At 37.5% G+C, this 20,886-nt stretch overlaps 1 pseudogene; it reads left to right on the forward strand.

The window, feature by feature from the left end:
• Positions 1 to 19,660: 19,660 nt before the first annotated feature.
• On the forward strand, positions 19,661 to 20,158 carry LOC122745360 (annotated as a pseudogene).
• The last annotated feature ends 728 nt before the right edge of the window (positions 20,159 to 20,886 follow it).

The raw sequence follows: 20,886 nt of genomic DNA on the forward strand, positions 1-20,886 counted from the left end.
AAAAGAGGGAATTGGATTAATGTGACAGTTTATTATGTATTACTATTTTTGAGTTGGTCCCACAGAACCTCATTAGTATATATCTTGGATAGCTCCATGAACTATGTAAAATATTTTCATTTTTTTCTTGTTTTAAAACAAAAATTCTTCTATTTCTTGGCCTGCTACTGTATACCTGAGATTGCTTCTGATATGGGGGGAAGTGGGGTACGGGGTTGGGGTAGGAGTTGGGGTTCTTAGGAATTCCTCTTTAAATAATTACACCCTCTTGCACACAAAAGTAGTTAGAATAAGGTGGTAGTTTATTTAGGAGCAAGGGAAGGGAAGGGTGGGGGGAGGGAAACCATGAAAGAAATCCTTGGACTTCTCATGGGGAGATAGGCATGAAGCACATGGCTCCGAGGTACCAAATCTCCTCGACCAGGAGACTGGAAAGTACTTTTATAGAGACCTGATGGGGGTGGACCATCTGCCTGTGGAAAGTTCCTTTAGTGAGGATGGACCATCCCTCACTGGTGGTAGCTGGGGGAATTGGGTGAGGAGTGGAGGACCATCCCCCACTGGTAGTGACTAGAGGAATTGGGTGAGGGGTGGCTACAGATCCCTCTTCAGAATGCAAAGACCGAAGCCATACCCAAACTTATCTCCCCAGGGTAAGGGAGACCAGAATGAAGGGTAGGAATCCAAAGCTAGCTCAGTCGGATTTGGTTCAGCTTATCTCTCTAGGTGTTATCTGTCCTCTGGTTTAGTTTCTCAAGGAGAAGGTTCCTTGATGTGCCCAGAGAACTTCTGGGGTGTGTAATGATTGGAATGATGCCACCTACTGGAGACTTACTATAGGAAAGCTCCACCATGAGGAAAATGCCTCAGAGGGCAAGGCCATGTGGCTTTTCCTTGGTGTCAGGAAGTGATGTTTGCTCATGGGTGCTGTCTATCAAGGCTACCAGCCAATCAACTTGAGGAGCCTCCTATTTTCTGGGAGGAGACAGGAAGGAGGAAAGAGAGCCTGCACGGAGAGCTCTCTCTCTTTTGGGTTCCTGACTTGATAGTGGTGGTGGCGGCAGAGCATTTCACAGAAAATTTGAGGAAAGATAGGAATGCCAGGCTGTTGGAATTCTGTTCTCAATCTTTCTCTTTCTATTTTTCAATAAACCCTTAAAAACTTAAACTCATTTTATCAGTGATTTTAGTCAGTTTCCCCCCAAACTGGAGGAACAGATTAGAATCCACATTTAGAATCTTAAATTACACAGGTGCTCTGCACCCCATGACACTTCCACAATGCAGTTTCAATTGTTTCAGCATTGGTGTTCAATTATATTATAATGTTGTTGTTTGGTTATTTACAGCTCTGTCCAACTCTTTATGATCCCATTTGGGATTTTCTTGGCAAAGATACAGGAGTGGGTTTGCCATTTCCTTCTCCAGCTCATTTCACAGACGAAAAAACTGAGACAAACAGGGTTAAGTGACTGGCTGAAGGTCATATAGCTAGTAAGTGTCTGAAGCCAGATTTGAACTCACATCCAGGCCCAGCCCTCTATCTACTGTGCCACCTAGCTAACCCCACATTATAACAATCAATTCCTATTGGGACATTCTTTCAGCGTTGTACATTCAATCATGCTTCTTTGGTGTATAAAAGGCCTCCACTCCCCTTTATCCCCTGTTTTCCTCAGATACAACTGTTGAGCCTGAACAGTGTCTGTGTATTTCCCAGTGAACAAATGCTCCAGAGACAGCCATGCCACCACATCTCAAAGGTCAAGTAGTCTGAGAGCAAGTGCTGACTACATTGGTACAGAATGATGACTTTCTTTATATGTACTTCTCTGTGTCAATGTTAACCATTCAAAGTAAATGTTCCCTGCTGGTATGTTCCATGGCTCAGCTTCCAAAGAATTTTGGTTCAATTGATATTCTGATCCTTTATAGCTTCCTTTTCTAGATATTCATTTACCATTCACTGGCCTAAGGTTTACAGACTTCTGTCTTTTCTGCTTTTTTTGAAACTTAAGAGAGAATTTGCTCTTTCCGGGTCCTGAGGCAACTCTCCCAATCAACCTGATCCATCAATTATTATTGGTAGTGCTTAACAATCCGTAAAATATTTTCTTTTAGTACTCTTGGATATAGTTCATTTGTGTCTGGTAGGCTTAGCTCATCAAGAGCCCCTATGGACTCTTATCATTTTCATGCTTATCTCTTTTTTTTGACTCCCTATTGGCCATTTCTGTTCTGTTCTTTCCAGTACACAGATCATTGTCTCTGGAAGAGAAAATAGAAGTATATTAAGAAGTAATGAATTGCACCTCTTCATCATTCATTTTCTTCTACTCTGATCAGTGGTTCCATCCCACCTTTGATTGTCTTCTTTCCCCCAATATAGCTATTCTCCCAAACGCACCAACATTTCTTTTTGTTTACTATTCATCACTAGGGTCATCTCATTTTGAGCTTCACAATTCTTTTTTTGTTTGTTTGTTTTAATTTTTTTTTAATTTTGTGGGGCAATGAGGGTTAGGTGACTTGCCCAGGGTCACACAGCTAGTAAGTGTCAAGTATCTGAGGTCATATTTGAACTCAGGTCCTCCTGAACCCAGGGCTGGTGCTTTATCCACTGTACCACCTAGCTGTCCTCAAGCTTCACAATTCTTGAAACTATTTTTAATAGGATTGTTCTATCTTATTTCCCATCTTCTGTTAATGGGGTGGGGGGGTCTTTCAAAAATCTAAATTGATTCATAAATTTCCTGAGAATTCACCTTGATCTTTTTAGACAATTCCCAATTTTCATCCTCATCTAGTGTTTTTTCTTTCTTTTTCTTTGTGGCTTTAAGATTTAATTATTGAGAGCTTTATGTCTTGGATTATCCCATACAATATTAGGCCACTGGATCCTTCTTGCCTTTTCTCTGAATCTTTTGCATTGCGTTCTCCTTAAACCTAGGGTGCATGTCAGATGATGCCAGACATGCTAACATTATCACTTCTACTTCAGAAATTAGTGACTTTTTTGTTGGTTAGAATTAATTCTGTTAACGATAGATCTAATTAGGATAGAATTATTAGAATGCCAGTTCCTCTCACTTGCTTCTTTTTTTGTTTTTTTCTTAGATCAGATTATCATTAAGGCAAGCCAAGAGTGTGTTAGCTGTACTGCTTTTGGCAAAGAGAAAAATCCAGCAGATAGCTGGAAAGTTGAAGTTACTATATCATTATAGCATTTGTCTACAACAGACTTATTTTAACTTTGGTCCAGGTGGTCTGTATTATACTCACATGCTGACATTGTTTTTCCCCTTTGATCTCCACCTAAATGTGATCCTCGTGGGTAAACTTTCTTACTATACAATGCTATTCTATTGTCCCCCTCCCTTATCTGCTCTATTTCTTTGCCCTCTCAGAAAGAGCTGTATTTTAGTTATAATTGTGAGGGAAAAATCCATCCTCTTATCAATAATTCTCAGGAACTCAGCAGCGAAGTGACAAAGGCTTTATTTTCTTCTCATGAGAAGGAGGTACCCTAGTGTGCAGCTAGTGGGTGCCCAGAAAGGGGGCTCGCAGGCCCTGTTTTATACCCTAGTCCCTAAAGCGAATGGACCTTCCCCTTTTTCATCACTGGTTGGGGTTACAAAAACTAGCTAATCGGAATGCAGTATTCCCACCCCTCTTCCTTGTATGGGCATAACTCAGGAGTGGACCTAATTGAGACCAGGGCTCCTTGAACCATGTGACCTTGCTAACCTGAGGGGGAGGAGGAGATCTGAGACCTTTGTCCTACAAACAGGTCAGGAGGAGTATGACTGACTTGTTATATCCACATTGAGAGGAGACAACTACCCATTTCTCACAATAATGTTGGGGGGACTTGTGACCTGGAGTGGGGGGCTAGTTCACCCAAAGAACTGGAAGCTTGTCACAAATCTTGTAAAATAAAAAGAGATTTATTAGTTAGGAGAAAGAAATATGGTCAAGACATAGACTCACTCTGGAAAATCTGTCTCACAGGAGAAAGAGAAGATCTGGTCCTTTGAATATTACAAAAAAAAAAGAAAGAAAGAAAGAAAGGAAGAAAGAAAGAAAGAAAGAAAGAAAGAAAGAAAGAAAGAAAGAAAGAAAGAAAGAAAGAAAGGAAGGAAGGAAGGAAGTAAGGAAGAAAGAAAGAAATAAAGAAAGAAAGAAAGAAAGAAAGAAAGAAAGAAAGAAAGAAAGAAAGAAAGAAAGAAAGAAAGAAAGAAAGAAAGAAGGAAAGAAAGAAAGAAAGAAAGAAAGAAAGAAAGAAAGAAAGAAAGAAAGAAAGAAAGAAAGAAAGAATGAAAGGGGAGGGAATTACAAAGCAAGGGGAAATGCAAAAACTGGGGCCAGATAACTAAGAGGGGATCTTTGATAACAAGCAACAGTAGAAAATGCAGCATCCATCCATATCCTGCATATCCTCTTACAGACCTTAGTATTGCTTATCAGCTTACTGGGGTCATGTCCTGCCCGACCTCATACCTGAGGTGGGAGAGAGAGCTGTTTTTCCCTTACCCTAAGGGGTTTGAATCTTTTGGATTTCTTGGGGTTCCACTACATTTCACACAACAATAAGTCCCATCCCCCAAATCTCAGTCGTATCTATGAAATTAAATTTTACTCCTAACATTATTTCTAGTTCATCTTCCTTTATACTTATGCCATTTGTATATATAGACTTCTGAGACCATGGGCTTTATTTCTGATTCTTTCCTTGGATTTTATTTTTTGTAAATTACCAGCCATCTCCACTCATTTTTTAGTGCTTATGTTCCATCATCTACTCCTTCTAAAATCTATCTTGGTAGATATACTGAGGCAGTTTTCTCTCTCACTGTCTCTTTTCAGTTATAAGCCCCTTTACCTAGATTTTCAAGACTCCAGATAAATATAGTTTTACCAGTTCTCATTAAACACATTCTATCCCTGGCCAAAAGCTCCACATTTCTCTGTATTCAGCTATGGGCTGGAATTAGCCTTTGGATACCATCTTTTTAGCCAGCTGTTCACTTCCCAAATCTTCAAAACCCCTGAATCCAACTGGAAGCAATGATGTAATATTCGTTGGTAAATATTTATAGATTCTCTTTGGTAGCATCATTTGACCAGTGATGAATCACCAGTAGTCTTTAGGCTTACAAGTCTTGGGTAGTTTTTTTTTTGTTTTGTTTTGTTTTTGTCATGTGTTGGCTATGTGCTTTGGCCCGACAGAGGAGTAAGCAAAAACAAAACAAAACAAAACAAAACAAAACAAAAACCCAAACCCCAAACCAACAAAAAACAAAAGACAAAACTAAAGCTATTTACTATGTACATATTCAGGAAGGTTGTGTAGTATGTACATATTTAGGAATGTTTAGGAATTGAACATGTAGGAATACATATTTCAAAAAATCTATGTATTCCATGTTCATGTTGTAGAAGGAAAACATTTTAAAGATATGCTTAAATTCAATTTACTTAGTTTACTCCCACTCCTGGCAACAGTGATCTGCTGTCTCTCTAGATCATGTAGCTGACACAAGTCAGTGGACTTCCTTATGCCAGGAATACCTAATGACTATTACTCTTCTTGGTGATTCATTGTGGACAAATGATATTGCCAAAAGGACCTGTTTGACATTCAAAGCCTTTTATAACCTACTTCCCCAACTCTCCACCCCCACCTTTCCAGTTTTCTCTCACATTACTCTCCAATACATATTCTTCAATCCAGTAACACTGGTCTTGTTGTTCCATAAAAAAAGATATGCCATTTCTCAGCTCAGGAATTTTCTCTGCCTGTCTCCCATGGCTGGAACACTTTCCCTCCTTCACTTAACTATTGACCTTTACTGACTTTCATTAAGTCCCAACTAAAATCTTTTTTTTTTTTTTTTTGGAACTGGAAGTCTTACCCAAACACTCAGTTCTAGTGCTTACTTCCTGTTTATCCTATATGTAGTTTGCTTTGTATCTATTTGTTTACATGTTATCTCCAGCATTAGATTGCAAACTCTTTAAGGGCAGAGACCATTTTTGGCCTCTTTTTGTAATCCTAGCACTTAGCACCGTGGCTGGAACATAATAATTACTTAATAAATGTTTATTGGTTGATTTCATCAGTATAAGGAGTTTCCTTTACTGATGATTTATTTTGCAGTTTTCTAGTCTTTGAGAATTACCTGGGGACACTGAGAAGGTTAAGTGACACATTTTAAAGGAAAGTTGGGCATATTAATAAAGAAACATAGTAACATAGAAATGACAGGTAAATTATTTCTATAAAAATAAAAATTTATCTCAGTTATTGATTCCTCTTCCTAGTTGCCAACACTAGACTTACTGAATCTATTTTTAACAGGGCCCTGGTCTATTTTCTCTTGAGAGAATTTATATTGAGAATTAAATTTTTTAGTTCTAATCTTTATGGCAAATGTAGTTCTAAGGCATCATCCAAGAAAGTAGTCTTCTAGCCAAAAGGCACAATCAGAAAACTCATTTTGCCTGTGAAAACAAATCATTAATAAGAGTTTTCATTTATTTGCCTTCTCTCTCTTAGCTTCCCATAGCTTTGGGGAGTTTGTTACTAATTCTTGCCATAAGATGTCACTATTTTACCATCATAAGATTTTAAATGTTTTGCTGCAGGTATGTTTGCAAAAAAATTCCTTCTCCTGATGTTTTAATAACTTATGGTGGTAACACATGAAGGGGATTATTATCTGATTTTGCTCGCAGATGAAAAGCAAAGATTTCACTTGGCAAAGATCAGATCATAAAGATGTTATTGCATAAGCTAGGGAAATTTCAGGTACTACAAGTCATTTATTTTCCTTCAGTCTAGGTATATATAAATGAGAGTGATCATTTACTTCATTGTTGTATAATATTGTTTAGTTTTCTTTACTCACTCAATCCCTTTTTATATTTATAAAACACTCATTTAAGTAATTTTCAAAAACAAAAAAATAAAAAGCAAAGGTCATCATGTTTCCAATAAAATCAGTCAGAAAAAAAGGTAATATATGATGAATGACAGTACAGTCTCATCATGCAGACACAACAAAACAGGGTAAGTCTCAGACAGCTGACACAACTTTAGAGAGAATTATTTCACAGTCTTTCTGTATCATGCATTCACCCAGAGGCTGAATGAATGGTACTGACTCATCCATTCATATTATTAACTTCTTAACAACTGAGCAATGGCCTCAACAGAGGCTTCTGCTTGTAGGTGAGGAGACCATTTTCAATTTCTTCCCCCATAAATTTTTAATGTACATTTAGAAGAATTCAGGAGTCAGGGGAAAGTCACTTTGGGCATTGTATGTCACACTATGTCTTTTTTTCCCCTGGCCTCATACATATTATTGAGCTATTTTAATAATGTGGTTTGCAATCATATTATGGCAGTGAATAATGCAATGACACTGCAATGTTTTCAATGTTAACAAAACTATTAATTTCAGCATGTATTTGATTCTTATTATATGACTAGAAGTAGATGTAAAAGGGATATTGGCCAATGGGATACAGTCCTTAGAACATGTGCAGCAAAGAGTTTGGTGACCTTGCTTCTGGAAGCATGAAATTATGTGTAATAGAAAAACTCATTCCCACTTAAGAACATATGTGGATATTCCTGTTTGCTTACTGGGTAGTGGGGAAAAAACACCTCAAAACAGAAACAAAACTACCAACATCAAAATGGCCGTTGAGACAGAAATAAGAGTATCTTACAAAAGGTTCCTAAGAAGAAACTCAATCATTCTCTTTCCTAGTGACAATAAGAGAAGAAATGTTATTAGCCTCTGGTGGAAAAAGAGACTTTAGGCTCTTTTTTTTTTTTTAACCTGTCCACCTCCCTTAGCCAACGTATGGCCATGAGGATATGATGCCTCTGTTTCCTTGTCTCTTGGTGATTCTTCTTTCCAGTTCTTATATGAATGAGTATCAACATGGAACAGACCAAGCTTAGACCTTGTAAACTTTTTTTTTTTCAGGGCAATGAGGATTAAGTGACTTGCCCAGGGTTGCACACCTAGTTAAGTGTCAAGTGTCTGAGGCTGGACTTGAACTCAGGTCCTCCTGAATCCAGGGTCAGTGCTTTATCCATTGCACCACCTAGCTGCCCCTTCCCATAAACTTTTAAAATTCAGAAAAGCCACCAGAGGAATAGTAACTGAGCCCAGGAAGGAACCAGACCTGAAAAGTGACTTATTCTAGCAGTAGATTGACCTGGCAGCTGAGACACCATATCTTTTTTTTTTTTACATATAAGGTATTTTATTTTTTCCGTTACATGTAAAGATAGTTCTCAACTTTTGTTTATACAAGCTTTACAATTTCAGATTTTTCTCCCTCCTTCCCCTCCCTCCCCCCCTCCCCTAGACAGCAGGTAATCTGATATAGGTTATATCTATATATCTATATATCATATCCATATCCATATATATATATATACACACACATATATATATATACACATAATAACATTAATCCTATTTCTGCATTAATCCTGTTACAAGAAAAAAATCAGAGCAGTGATGCAAAACCTCAAAATAGAAAAAAAAAACAGCACCCAAAACAAAAGAAATAGTATGGTTCAATCAGCATCTATACTCCACAGTTCTTTTTTTTTTCCTTGGATTTGGAGATCCTCTTCTATCATGAGTTCCCTGGAACTCTTCTGTACCATTGCATTGGTGGGAAGAATATAGTCCATCACAGTAGATCAACACTCAATGTTGATGATACTATGTACAATGTTCTTCTGGTTCTGCTCATCTCACTCATCATCAGCTCATGTAAGACCCTCCAGGTTTCTCTGAACTCCTCCTGCTCATTATTTCTTACAGCACAATAGTATTCCATTGTATTTATATACCACAACTTGTCCAGCCATTCCCCAATTGATGGGCACCCCCTCAACTTCCAATTCCTTGCTACCACGTAAAGAGCAGCTATAAATATTTTTGTACATGTGGGTCCCTTTCCCCCTTCCATGATTTCTTTGGGAAAAAGACCTAAAAGTGGAATTGCTGGGTCAAAGGGTATGCACAGCTTTATCGACCTTTGGGCATAATTACAAATTGCTCTCCAGAATGGTTGGATCAGTTCACAGCTCCACCAACAATGCATTAGTGTTCCAATTTTCCCACAGCTTCTCCAACATTTATTATCTTCCTTTTTTGTCATTTTAGCCAATCTGATAGGGAGACACCATATCTTGAAAGCAAGGGAGTGACGTGTTCATTGATTAGGCCATTCTTGGAAGGGAATTCCAACATGGGAAGAATGTTTGTAGCTGCCGCTTTAAGTTTGAGACCACTGCCTCCTCTACTCAATAAATACTATTCACCCTTAGGCTTCCTTTCACCTCCAAGGTCAAGTATAAACACCTCTGTTTGGAATTCAAAGTTCTTTACAAGATCATCCTGATTTAACTTTCCTGCTTAGTTATATATTACTCTTTTTTTTTTGCATATTTTAAGGTCCAAACAAACTGGCCTTCTTTCTGTTCTTCATACCCAATACTTCATCTGCTGCCTCTGAACCTTTGCGCTGATTGTCTTCCATAGCTGGAATGTACAATCTCTTCACTTCCATCTCTTAGAATCGCTTAGTTTCCTTCAAGACTCAGTTTATGCACCAACTTTTAGCTGTACTTTTACTTTGACTCCCCTTCCACTCTGTATATCTCCCCTCAATAATAAGAACTCCCCTCCTAAATTGATGTTGTATATACTTTTTATTCACATGAATGTACAATGCCTATGAATATGCATGTCTGTCCTCTGTGATAGAATATAAATTCCTGGAGGGCAGGGATTATTTTTGCTTTTGTCTTTGTACCTCCCCTCCCCCAAAGTTCCTGGCATACAGTAGTGGCTTAAAAAATACCTTTTGATCAATAAGTAATGAATTAAAAAACAACAACATGACTCAGAGTTGTTATTCTCATGCCTGGATTTCAGTTGAGCTTAGGTTAGAGTGTGAGAGATGGCATGGAGGAGGGGAAAATGTCAAGGAAAATCTAAGTATGGGTACAATCATTCTGGGAGAGGGTCTGGCCTGTAACCCTGCTGCTTTCACAGTGTTGGTGGAGAGGAGTTGTTGTTAATCCTTCATTTTCTCAGAAGACCAGTGACATCACAGGGTGATCTCTTGATTGGCATAAATTAGATTTAGGTGAGGCAGAATTGAACAAAACCATCTGCCTCAAAGTCCAGTGGCAAGGCAAAAGTCAGGATGGCTGGTGATGGCCCAGGATGCAGTGGATGACCTTGGCATCTTCCATATCTGACCAAACTCTAAGTGCTCCATAGCACCTGCTTTAACTGCTTTCATGTCCGTAGGAAAAAATTATTCTGATCTTCCCATTCTGCTGGGGGAAGTCTTCACTAGCTTGGGGTAGGAAACGCCTCCCCCCCAACTCACCAATGGGCTTGAAGCCTATCGGTTACCCTTAAACTGGTTTAGCGCATCTGCTGAGGTAGTCTACTGGGGTGTGTCCTTTGTGTACACTACAGCTTCTTCGAGCCACAGGTGAGAGTTAGGTGAGAAGTGGATACCAAAGGTGGATGAGCGGCCCTGAAAAGGGCTTGGCAAGTCCTTAAACCAGAAGTGCTGGTCCTCCTTGAACACCCCATACATCCCTCGGTAGGAGTAGGCTGTGATGGGATCCCCCTTATTTTATAGATTAGGAAACTAAGGCATGGGATGGTTGTGATTTGTCTGATGTCACACAGATAACATGCATAAAAGGTAGGATTCAAATCCAGGTCCTCTGACTACAGAGATGGTGCTATTATGCTATAGTGTCTGCCCTGTACCACGATATTTATGGAAGAAATTTTTCCAATATGAAGTATAACCTGATTGCAAATGATCTCCCTGCATCCATTATCTCCCTTCTCTAAATAATTCCATTCAGATGCCTCATTGATTTTCCTGAAGCACAGATCTAATCATATCACTTGACCTGCTCAATAAGCTTTGGTAATACCTAGTTGCCTAAAGGATAAAATAAACTTTTCCCTTTTGTATTTAAAACTTTTTTTGAAACAACCCCACTTTCTTTCTAGGCTGATTACATGTTATTTTCCTTCATATAGACTATATTCTATTCAAACTTTCCTACCTTCTATTTTGCCCTGTGCATAAGATTTCATCCTCACCCTCCATGTATTTTCACAGATTGCTCACTCCTTGCCCACCCTGGAATGCTCTTTCTTTTCACTTCTGCTTTATGGAACCCCAAGTTTCCTAAAGACTTTGTTCAGTACCCAGCTCCTAGAAGAGGTCCTTGTTAGTTCCCCCAGTTGTGAGTATTCTCCAAAATAGCTTTGTATATTTCTTTTATATACCGTATAGTTACTTATCTATGAACATTTTGCATCTTTACTCCTCATCCCCCACCCCAAGTAGAATATAAGCTCATTTGGAGGCAAAAAAACCCCCCTGTCTTTCTTACCCTTGCGTGTTCTTAGCACATAATGCAGTGCTTGGCATATAGTGTTTTATAAAAACTTGTTTATTGATATTATTTTCTATAAAAATGCAAAATATTGACATTTTCTATTTTATCCAATCTTGGACATACCTAAATCTATTATTAAAAATTAAAAGACCATGAATTTTTTTCAACTACTGAACCATTTGCATTTCTGTAGTGATACATTGAGGAGAATCATTCAAATACTTCAGTTTCATTTTGAATTATTACATTCTGCAGTTAGGTGATGTACAATTAACTGGAGTCGTGACACCTGCAGTCTAATGTGTTCATACCACATCAAATCCATAAGCAGATTATGCAGCCAAAGAAAAGTGAAATTTCCTCAAATTCTCATATACTATACCTTTAACACGGTAACAAAACTATCTCTATATACTTCTATCTCTGTCATCTTTATGTCATTTTAACTATGTGTTTATATATATTTCTATCTAGAAGAGTTGAATTAAGAAAACACAATATTTGAAGACAGGTGGCACAGTAGATAGAGTCCTCAGACTTGGAGTCAGGAAGACTCATCTTCCTGAATTCAATTCTGGACTCAGATACTTACTAGCTGTGTGATCCTGGGCAAGTACTTAACCCCATTGGCCTCAGTTTCCTCATTTATAAAATAAGCTGGAGGAGGAATGGGAAATCATTCCAGTATCTTTTCCAAGAAAACCCTGTTAGATACAACTGAAACAGCTGAACAACAACAAAATATTTGAAGACTGAAGAAGCCTAAACAATTATTGGAAGATGACTGTGATATGTTACATATTATCTCACACATTTCTATTTCTTCTACCCATGTAAAAATGCCATTTATTCTGATTGTATTAGTACTGTGCTCCCTAGAGTCCTTTTCATTTAATCAAGGGCTTCAATTTGGAACTTGATGTACAGCATCCCCAGAATTTTAAAGTCTAGTCTTTAAGAGTCATGAGGACATGGATTGGCATTCTTGGTATGAATCCAAACTGATTATAGAAAATCATTTCTTAGATATTGTGCTATAGTGTCTTTGGTAATATCTCACATTATATTTTAGCATGAATATTAAGTGATATTGGTATATTATTCTCTTTCTCTACTTTATCTTTCCCCAGTTTTGATAACAGGAACTTAATTAACTCATCAAAAGTACTTAGATGCATTATTTGTTGTTGTTGACAGTGTAACAGGGATTATTCTTTAACTGATGGAATTTATTAATAAATGCTTGATTTTTAAAAGGAGAGGATTTGATTAGCTGCTATGTAAATTAGTTTCAACTCTAAAATTCTATGATTCTATGAATTTCTGGCACAAAAATGATGGAAACTACCACCTAGACTATGTTAAGAAAATTACTTTAATTATACTATAGTAAGTTATATTACCTTTAGTATACCAGGCAATGACTTCTCTATTTTTTCCCTCTTTGCCTTGTTACATTGCATTTTAATAACACTTTTTTCTATCCAAAGATAAAAACATAGTTCCAATGTTTAGATCTTAAATTATATTTCCTATCAATTTCTTGAGAAAGCAAATTATCTTAGAGGTTGGGAGAATTGATTAGGAGAATCTTCCTCTAAGGGGTTGATTGAGAAGAGAAACAACTGTGGAAGAACCTAGCCTTTGAGAAGGAAACCAATCCTCTCTACTTGAGGGGTAGGATAAGGAGTTCTCATCTTCTCCATTAGCCATAGCATCTTGTATTGGACCTACTTACCCAGAAAGAGACACTGCACCTACCACGAGGCAGTACTAGGGGTATAATTTAGTCATTCAAGGCACAAAAATAGAGCATTGTGAGTTAAGTTAGGTAAGAGTATCTGTTGAGAGTTGAGCTATGGAGAGGAGAAGGCTTGGGGATCCTAGCTGAGAAACTTGACAAGCAAAGAATCAAAATGAAGATACCATTAAACAGGAAAGAACATCAAGGTTCTGCAATGATGAAAATGTGAGTTGCCTGGGCTACTTGTGTTCCTTATGTGTGTACTTCTGTACTAGGGTCTTCTTTGTATCTGTCCAATCTTCCTGCTGATACCATGTTTTACTATGAGGGACAGTGCTCCAAGTTTATGGAGAAGGTTATGCAATATTTTGTTACTACTTTTCATATTATGCCATTTTAGCAAATACCTTTAATTTGAGTTCGTTATATCATCTGGTCAACTATTAAAAGTAAAGACACTGGTGGGGGCTTATGAGTTAAAGTTTTATCAGTACTAAATCCATGAGTTCAAATTGGAGCTGGAGCTGGGTGGAGGGACTACAATGTGAGGACTCGTCTAGGATATATTTAGATATACTATGCATTTTCAGGGACTCACCAGAGAAAAATTAGTATTTTTGTTTTGTTTCATTTTGTTTTCAAACAGGAAATGGATAATCAGTTTTCTAGTATTTTTCCTTTACAAATCTGACCAGTTCCTTTGGGATAATTTTTATATAGCTTAAATGCTTAAATATTGATATCTCCTCCATTACAACATTCTTAATGGAATGGTTCCTAGCAATGTATCTAAAGTACACTGTGAAGGATCATCTATGTTAGTTTTAAAATTAATTTGGAGCAGATATAGACTGCTTATCTTATTGTAATATGAATCTGTACAGTTTGTCTCATATCATTATGGACTTTACGTCCATAGGATGAGGAATGCCTGATGTCCTAGAAAGTCTGAATAATCAACCCCAAATGTCTAATCCCTTTTTGGGACCCCACACATCTTGAGAGCTTTTCTATTTTTGATCTCTTTTTAAGAAAATCTGATTGTTCCAGGAAGAAGTGCTTTTAGGCTACCTTTTGCAATACTCTCTATGTTTCAGCAATCTATTGGAGAGATTTTGGGTGTCATATGTATTCCTGAGGGACTCAGAGGAATTTTCATCCAGGTAGTTTGGATTTTCACATGAAAGTGAAGGGGTCAGTTGCACTCCACCTCATGTGTCCTATTCCTATTGGTGACATTATTGGGACAATAATTTTCTTCAAGAAAAGAAACTCAATTTTATTTTCTTTACTGTCTTTGGGTTAGAGTAGGATGATGTAAACACCAAGACAGGTGTTTACAACAGGTGTAACCTTAGAGCATTGTGTAAAATGGTGTTTTTGTTTGTCTGTTTTTTCAATCATGTCTTAGAAGGTGACTGTTATGTGCTGTTTAATATTTTTATCCACAGTTGGAAAGGCAAATAGATGGCTTGTTTATCATTTTTCAAATAATTCAACAAGCATTTAATGCATTCTTTCTTCACATGAAGATGGGAGGAAAAGCTAACACTGGATTACAGAGTCAGAATAGGAAGGATCTCAAGAGATTAGATTGATGGACTGAATCTAATAAAATAAAAATATGGCTAAATGCCAAGTCCTAAACTTGGAATAAAACAACTAGAAAAGAACAAGGTAATAAAGGCATGGTTAGGCAAAAATTTGTATGAGAAAAGATTGGAAGGTTTTAGTGGAATAGAAGCTTACTGAGTCAATAGTGTGATGTGGTACCCAAAATCCATTAAGAACTTAGTTTACTTTAAGGTAAACAGAGGCTAAAATGAGAAATGGTACTGCTATTTTTTGTCTTGGTCCTAACATATTCCATCCAGAATGTTCTGTTCAGCTCTGGGTGCCATATTTTCATACTTTAGGAAGGTCATTGACAAGCAGCAACGAAGAAAGCATTTATTAAGTACCTGCTATGTCAGATACTGTTCTTGGAAGAAGCAATACATAAATGAATATGAAATAGGTTCTGCCCTCAAGTGGCTTATATCTTAATAAAGGAGAAAACATGTACATATAGACTGTAATGGAGGCTATTACATGGAGCATGCATGATAATGGGTATACTGGGGTCAGGGCATAGGCTTATCTCCACATATACTCTGAAATGGTGCCCACTACATGGGAATATACAAACATAAAAAGTTTAAACAAAGAAATCTTGGAAGGGAGGCCAGTCGCATCTGGGAAAGGCCTCATGTATGAGAATGCACCATACCTGATTTTGGAAAGAAATTTTGGAAAGCAGAAAATTGGGAAAACATTTTTGCAAACATTTTCTCAGATAAAGGTCTCTCATCTCAAATAGATAAAGAATTTGATCAAATTTATAAGAATACAAGTCATTCCCCCATTGATAAATGGTCAAATGTTATAAACAAGCAGTTTTCCAATGAAGAAATCAAAACCATTTATAGTAATATAAAAATGCTCTGAAACATTATTAATTGGAGAAATGCAGATTAAAACAACCTTGAGATATAATTTCATACCTACCAGATTGGCTAAAATTACTTAAAGGGAAAGCCACAAATGTTGGAGGGGATGTGGAAAAATTGGTTCACTGTTGGCAGAACTGTGAACTACCACCTAATCTAGCCGTTTTGGTCAGCAACCTGGAATTATGTTCAAAGAGTTATTAAGATGCCTATACTTTTTGACCCAGCAATACCACCACTATGTCTATTTCCAAAGGTTATAAGGAAAGAAAGGAAAAGAAAACAATTATTCTAAGAGGTAGAGGTGAGGAGGGAAACCATTCTAGGAAAGAGGGATACTCATTGCAAGGGCAAAGAAACTGGAGATTTATGTGTTGTGTATGAAGTTCAGCAAGAAATTCAGCAGGACTATATTGTATGAGAATGAGGAGTGAAAGATAACTCTGAGGTTGTGAACCTCAAAAACTAGAAGGATGGTGTTGCCCTCCACTGTAATAGGGATGTTTGAGAGAGTTAGATTTCAAGGGAAAAATGATGGGTTCAGATAAAGATATGTTTACTTTGACATGTCTATGGGACATCTAGTTGGAAAAGTTTAATAGGCAGTTGGTGATAGAAAATTGGTTCTTAGGAAAGAGACTAAGTAATGAATATATACCTCTGGGTGGGAGTCATCTGCATAGAGATGATAATTGACCACATGAGAAGTGAGGAGGTCTCCAAATTAAAAAGATAGATAGATGATAGATAGATTGATAGAAAAGTCAAAGTCAATAGAGTCCCAGACAGAGAATTGGAGTATTGCTCCAGTACAGTGAGAATAACTTGGATGATGATATAGCCAAGGACTCAGAGGAGTGGTCAGATTGAGATGGAGGGGAACCAAGACAAAATGTAGTCATGAAAATGTAGAGAGAAGATTCCAGAGCATATCATCAAATGCTACAGAGATGTCAATTAAAATGACCATTACACTCTCCTCAAGATGGCAAAGGGATTAAAAGAACACACAGTTCCCTTACAACTACTCCAAAAATGTATTTTTAAAAAAGTGCATTGGGATAAGAAATAACCAAGAAACTACAGGCATTTTTCCAACTGCAATCCACACAAAGAGACAACTAGAAGCCTGTGGGTGTTAGGGAAGGGGTACAGATATAAAATCCTGACCCAGAATAGAGCTCAAGAAAGCCTTCTATCCCATTGACTAAATGAAATCAAAGGAAGCCTAGAGAAGGCTAATTGAAGCTATGTACTGGGGGCAGGGAGACAGAAACCTAGAATAAGATTTAATCAAGGAGGAGTGGAACCTGTAGCTTGTATTAATCTATCCTGGAGCTGGGGCTCCAAAGACCACAGGGCCCTGATTGATGAGAGAACAATGATCAAGAATCAGATTGTTTCTCCATAGACCATCCTGGGAAAATAGTTATCTCTTGCACATTCTCCCAAGTATCAGACAGCCACTCCTGAGGTGCTTGAAGAAAAATGCTTATTACCTGAAAATCTGATAATGTAGATCAGTACAAAGGAGAGGAGGCCTCACTATTCCTTCAAGAAGTTCACAGAACCTGGCCCTGAAACAAGGTCCCAATTCAGGAAGTAAGGTAGAAAAATGAGTAACATAAAGAGAACACCAATGATAAAGAAATATTATAGTGTGATGCAAGACATAAATTTATAAGATAAAAATAACTCCAAACCACTTCCAAGCTTTAAAACAAACAGCACCCCCCACCCCCACCCCAAACAAAAAGCTATACATTTGCTGCATTGTCTACTGGGATTCTTGGGGGGAAAATGAAGCAAGAGTTGTTGGTTTTTTAAATTACCACATAAATGACAAAGCTCTAAAGAACTCAAAAGTGAATAAAAATCTTAGATCAGTAATTCAAGTAACTGAATTCTCAAGAATTAGATTACATCACATAGAGATAAATTAAACCCTAAGACAACAAGAAATACTAGAACAAAACTGAAAGACTGGAAAAATAATAGAAAATGTAAGGCATCTCTCAACAAAAGTAACACTCAGAAAACAGGTCAAGCAGAAATAATTTAATAATAATCAGACTACTTAAAAACCTTAACCATAGAAAACCCTAGACATGCATCATATTTTAGAAGATCAGGACTGAAAACTGTGCTGACATGTTAGAACAAAAGGGCTAACTGAAATTTTAAAAATGAACAATTTACTGGTCACCTCCTGAAAAAAAAACCTCAAATGAAAACTCCTAAGAAAATCATAGTCAAAATCCAGATCTCCTAAAGTCAAAGAAACTACTTCAGGCAGCCAGAAAGAAAGTTCAAGTATCAAGGAGGCAGTCAAGTCTTATGGCAGTTACTACTATAAAGGAGTGAAGAGCTTGGAATACGATCTTTCAAAAGGAAAAAGACAAAAGCTCACAGCCAAGAATAAATTACCTAGCAAAGCTGAGAAAAATTTTATAAGGAGAAAAAAAACCTATTAATTAAATATAGGACTTCTAGGCATTTTTGATGAAGAGATCTAAGCAGAGTAGTTACTTTGAAATGTATACACAAGAGTCAAGAGAAAAATGAAAAGTTACTGGAAGTGACTACATGATGATGGCATATTTATATTCTAATAGAAGGTGAGTAAACATATGTCCCCTATCTCCAATGGTCTTAAATGGTGTAAATAAGACAGGACAGAATGCATATTTGTTAGATTTTTATGATCTTAAATGCATTTTTTTTTTTTTTGGTGAGACGATTGGGGCCAAGTGACTTGCCCAGGGTCACATAGCTAGCAAGTGTCAAGTGTCTGAGGCCGGATTTGAACTCAGGTCCTCCTGACTCCAGGGCCGGTGCTCCATCCACTGCAGCACCTAGCTGCCCCCCAAAGCAAACATTTTACAAACATGAATATAGTTGCAGTGGATAAGGCACCGGCCCTGGATTCAGGAGGACCTGAGTTTAAATACAACCTCAGACATTTGACACTTACTAGCTATATGAGCATGGGCAAGTAACTTAACTCTCATTGCCCCGCCCAAAAAAATAAAAAACCAAAACCAAAAACCAAAAAAATGAATATAGTAGGGAAGAAAGAGAGAGGAATAGATGCAACATATCTCATTTAATTGAGATGCTAGAGAACAAGACTACAGAAAGATGGAAAAAGTTGTGCAGGGAGCAGGGTACACACCAATTTTTCATTTGAATTGGACAAAGGAGGGTTGAATACACGCTCATATAATACACACAACATATTGATGGGGACAGGGGGAGGGGAAAGAGGGATTAAGAAAGGGGATAGATTCAGTGAAAGATTAATCATAAAGCAAACTGTCTTTAGGAGAGAGTATAAAGGATAAATAAAAGAAAAGGAAAACAAAAAGTAAAAACCTATCATTGGGGATTAGGAGAAGAGAAGAGGAGTGGTGGAATGAAAGCATATTTCATAAACTATAGATCACTAATATTGAGAACACTTCTCTCAACACCCTTTTCTTCTTTGTAAAGGAGGTGGGTAGAGGCAAAGAGAGGGAAAAGTATAAAAGCCTAATATTGAGAGAAATACAGAATTAACCATTGAGAGTGAAATGTCATGAACTCACGCATAAAAGAGAGATACAAATAAATTATATTCTAAAGTGTAGCAGTTTTAGAACTTTATATCGTAGAACCAAGGTTCTTTTCTTGGTGTCTGTGAACTTTTTTTTTTTTTTTAGTAAGGCAATGGGGGTTAAGTGACTTGCCCAGGGTCACACAGCTAGCAAGTATCTAGTGTCTGAGGCCAGATTTGAACTCAGGTACTCCTGAATCCAGGTCTGGTGCTTTATCCACTGCGCCATCTAGCTGCCCCTGTGAACTTTGAAAACAAAACAAAACAAAACAAAACAAAACAAACTTTGGAGTGTTGAGGCTCAGCTCATGTGCAGTGACTGTGGCGGCAACAGGGCGGAGCTCAGCACAATGTCTCATAGCATTTTGTTGGTACAACCTACCAAGAGGCCAGAAGGCTGAACTTATGCTGATTATGAATCAGTGAATGAAAGGGGCAGCTAAGTGGTGCAGTGGTAAAGCACTGGCCCTGGATTCAGGAGTACCTGAGTTCAGATCTGGCCTCAGACACTTAACACTTACTAGCTGTGTGACCCTGGGCAAGTCACTTAACCCCCATAGCCCTGCAAAAAACCAAAACCAAAACAAAACAAAAACCAAAATGAATCAGTGAATGAACACATGGAAGGAGTTTGTAAAATGTATGAAGAACATCTGAAGAGAATGAATCCCAACAGTCCCTCCATCACATATGACATCAGTCAGTTTGATTTCATTGATGATCTGGCAGATCTTAGCTGCCTTGTGTACTGAGCAGACACTCAGACATATCAACCCTACAACAAAGATTGGATCAAAGAGAAAATCGATGTGCTTCTCCGTAGGCAGGCCCAACAAGGTGGCAAATAATCCAAGTGGCAGCCTTGGGGGGTCGGAGGGAGGGCTTGGAAAACAGGTGAGTACAGCGTTTTGTAGTGGAAGCTTTGTATTATTGAAGTCCTGTTTCCATTTTGTTACAATCTAGTCAAGGTCAAAAGTATTAGGAGATTTTTGTCATGTTCACTCTGAAGCCCCTGTTCCTCTTTACTTTCCTTTTTTTTTTTACTAAGGAGTAGCTGAAAATTTCTCTTCAGTCAGTTAGCATTTGGTTACAATTCTTCCTGCTGTTCATATCTGCTTCATAATGTTCACTATACTTACCCTTCTGTGTGAGGGTTTTCCAGAATTTGGTTGGTATTCAAAACTCAAAGACTTAGTAGAGAATACAATAAATGCTCTTTAGTTAAATTAAAAAAAAACCCATCACTTTGATAACTATAGTTCAATATAATTAGCTTCTTTTAAATCATATTTATTTTATGTATTTGATAATATTATTCTGAGAATAGATCCATAGATTTGAACAGATTGTCAAAATGGTCCATGACCAAAAAATCCAAGAATGCTTGCCTTAGAAGTTACCTAGTTCATCCACATTAATTTAAGAGGAGGAAACTGACATGAAGTATTCCCCACATCACATAACTAATGATTTCATCAGTGTCCACAATGGTATCAGTGAAATATCCCTCAAAACTTTCCAGATTCACAGATGTTTAGTGTTGGAAGGAGCCTTAGAAATAATTTAGAGAAGTGGC

The sequence above is a fragment of the Dromiciops gliroides genome, chromosome 3 (genome assembly GCF_019393635.1).
Source record: "Dromiciops gliroides isolate mDroGli1 chromosome 3, mDroGli1.pri, whole genome shotgun sequence".
Lineage (NCBI taxonomy): Eukaryota > Metazoa > Chordata > Mammalia > Microbiotheria > Microbiotheriidae > Dromiciops > Dromiciops gliroides.